Genomic DNA, 3,684 nt, shown 5'->3' on the forward strand with positions numbered 1-3,684 from the left:
GGTGGTGACCCTTGAAGACAAAAACATTAGACGAGGATCACCCACCAAGTGATAGAGTTTGCCCCATGGCAAAGGGTAACCTTGAAGATAAGAACATTGAACATGTGGTGAATTAGGTCACAATAAAACAAGACAACAAGGCTTTATCAGTGAACAGGTCACGACAAGATTGGCATTGTTGTCACATAGTAGCTTCTTTTGGGGGCAGACTCGTAGTGTCAATAGTGTTTGGCAAGCACAATGGAGGGCAAGAAGGCTCACCGACTAGGTTTTGAGTTAAAATGCGAGAGTAAGAAAGCAACCAAATACGTACACAGTCCAATTTAGTGGAAGAGCTTATACATTAATTGGGTTTGGGAATAGACTATCGAGTACTAAGTACCTTTGCATTAACGGGTTAATGGTGTAGAGATAGAGTATGGAGCACTTTTGCATTAGTATGCAATATTTTCAAATGATAAAAGTACTTTTTAAATGGCCAACAACTTCAAGGATGCAATCGAGAAGAGCGGCCACCGCCACCACCAATATGCTAATGTGATGATAGCAGGAGAGCACGTGGATCTATCATGTGGCAGGGAGCAATATGTAATAAAAAGTATTGCAAGCTGATAATCCCAAGCCCCCCCTTTCCCCCAAAAACAATACACACACATACACAGACACACAAATAAAAAGAGAATCCTAGAAAGGTGTCCCTTTTGTTAATTCCAAATACCAAATAGTTCAAAAAGGAACCTTGGGACTAGCAATGTAACTAAAAGGAATAATCACATTCTCTTAGAGGGACCACTCACCATAGAGGTATGCCTTGCATTATCAAGGATCTCTTAAAAAGGGTTTAGGGTTCCAAACTTTGGTAGGACTCCCTCTCCTACCACATTTGTACTCTCTTGATATCCTTCAATCACGCCGACTCTCTTGCGTCTGCTCTCAACTTGCTCCTACTTTACCCCTACACTCTCGTCATTGCGAGAGGCATAATAGATCAAGGATCTCTAACCCAAGGATGGACATCAGCTCTTCACGTGAGGTATCATTCAAGAACACAGCAGATATGGGCTATTTCTAACTTCATGCTATTTCTAACCAAATTGAATAGCAACTTCATACATCTAGGTGCTCATTAAAGGGACGTATAGTTTCCTAAAGGTGATGCTCTCTAATAATCTTGGTGTGGGTTGAACCCTAAACAAGCCCATGAAGTTAATAAATCCCCTCCTAGTTGTAGAGGACACCTATGTCCAGTAGTAGCAAAAGACCCCCGTTATCACTTGGTAGTGACCCTCTTGTGCAGTGAAGCACTTATAGGTCACCACAAGTGAGGGAGGGCCCTTATATCACTTGGTGGTGATCCTCATGTGTGGTGAAGCCTACATGGATCACCATTAAGTGAGGGAGGGCCATCCCAGTTATGGAGAGCCCCAGTATTACTTGGTGGTGACCCTTGTGTGTGATGAAGCTTGCATGGGTCACCACCAAGTGAAGGAGGGCCCTCCCATTTGCGGAGGGTCTACGTGTCACCCTTGCTATAGTGACCCTCGTGTGTGAAGCCTACAAGGGTTACCACCAAGTAAGGAAGGTCCCTCTCACTTGTGGAGAGTCCATGTATTGATTGGTGTGCAATAAAGCTCGCAGGGGTCACCACCAACAACGAGTGAGGGAGGGCCCTTCCAATCGCAAAGGGTCCATGTATCACTTGACAGTAACCCTCATGTGCTACACAAGTCGCCACCAAGTTAGGGAGACCCCTCCCACTTGCAAAGAGACCCTCATATTGCTTGGCAGTGATCCTCATGTGCAGTGAAGCCCACATGGGTTACCACCAAGCGAGGAAGTCCTACATGCGATGAAGGTTGCATGGGTTACCACCAAGTGAGAGAGGCCTCTCCCAATTGCAGAGGGATCACATATCGCTTGTTGGTGGTGACCCTCATGTGCGATGAAGCCCACATAGATTACCACCAAACAAAGGAGGCCCCTCCCAATTGCGGAAGGATCCCATATCGATTGATGGTGACCCTTGTTTATAATGTGGGGTGAGAATTTGTTTATGTGGTTTGATTGGCTTGGAGATTTTTTTTGACCCTTTCTGCTTATTCACTCTCTTATGAATAGGAAACATGATGAAGTACAAGCTGGAATTTGAGGATGATGTGGAGGAAATCCCTGATAAAAATCTTTTTATGTTCCTCCACAGTATGCACTCTCATTCATGTACTCATGAGTTGTAGCATATGTTTGCTTTGCCACTTCCTATTGAGAATGTTTTGTGTTTCTGTACAAATATGATGGTTGTCCACATGGAGGGATATCAAAGGATAACTTCAAGTGGCATATACTGACCATAGAGGCATAGGAATATGTTCATATTTATGACTTTGTGACCAATAAAGTCACGAAGAGAAGTCTAGCCATGGCACTTGATAAATTACCTAGGAATGCATGCGAGGACACAGAGAACTATGCAATACACTCAAAGAGATGTCATATTCTGACATCCTCCTTTACATTCCTTTGTTATTTGTATCTCCTAGGGAATGAGAATGACTCAGAATGGACTTGAAAAGGATCATATGTTGGAGATAGAAGACAACCTACCATTACCATTGGAGAGGCTGAATAAGCAAATGAGATGATACGCCCTTTGACACAGAGAAGAAGAGAGCGGAGGTTACTTTGCAAATTTTTTATCAAGACCTAATTGCTCGTGATGAGCTAGAGAGTGTGCAATCGATCAATGCATGTGAGGAAGGAAGCATGTCCATCTTATGCTTATCTACATTTACTATGTCAAATGAACGAGACTATCTGATGTTGGCCAATATAATGAATTCATTGGACATCCTTGACGAGTATAGTCTTGCTACCTTAGCGTAGTCTAGTGAAGTTTTGACTCAGGGTGGGTAGTGGACAAGATTGATCTGCATCTCTTGGTTGATTTTACAATCAAAGATGCTTGCCTACTAAAGAAGAAAGAGTTGCAATAATTGAAAGGCTCGGCCTAGCCAACATGGGAAAGCATGAGGTATCAGCTATATATGAGGATGGGAGTGGCACAATCTCGTTGTGGATGCCACCTTTGCTTGAAAGAGCAATGATAATCAACTGGTATTTAGGTGATGCTCTCCTTATTCTTGGTCAATTATAGTTCTTGGTTTTCTTTTATAAGAATGCATCCTGGCAACTAGGTCCTAGTGTACAATGATGACTTCCTTACTCGAGCAAGGGGCTCAAGGATATTGGCTACTAAAGAGCTCCAAGTCAATAGGGCACAAAAAAGATATGGCTCTTTCACAACACATTGGCAAGTTGGATCATACAAAGGTAGATAATATGCATACGTGCAAATACTATATCTTGTGATTTATTGTAAAGAAAGATTGGTATTAATTTGAGAGCATTATGTTCGTCGTTATAGATTTTAATTTTTCACAATGAGTATTCCCCCGACAATACAAGGCTCCTCTTTTTTGTGTTGAAGGTGCTGACTAGGTTTTATGGAGGCTATCCCTTTTCGATGAATGCAGAGAAAATAATTTTGGTCAAAAAGAGATTTTGATTGTGGGTGTTTGGCATTGCATATGGATGCCAATATTTCACGACTCCTTACGACATATCATATGCTGCTCATGCCATTGTAGTGGGGATTGAGGACATGCATAATTGGCATGCTTACTCAAA

Source organism: Lygodium microphyllum, chromosome 4, assembly GCF_053477565.2.
Source record: "Lygodium microphyllum isolate KBCC chromosome 4, Lygodium_microphyllum_v1.1.10, whole genome shotgun sequence".
NCBI lineage: Eukaryota > Viridiplantae > Streptophyta > Polypodiopsida > Schizaeales > Lygodiaceae > Lygodium > Lygodium microphyllum.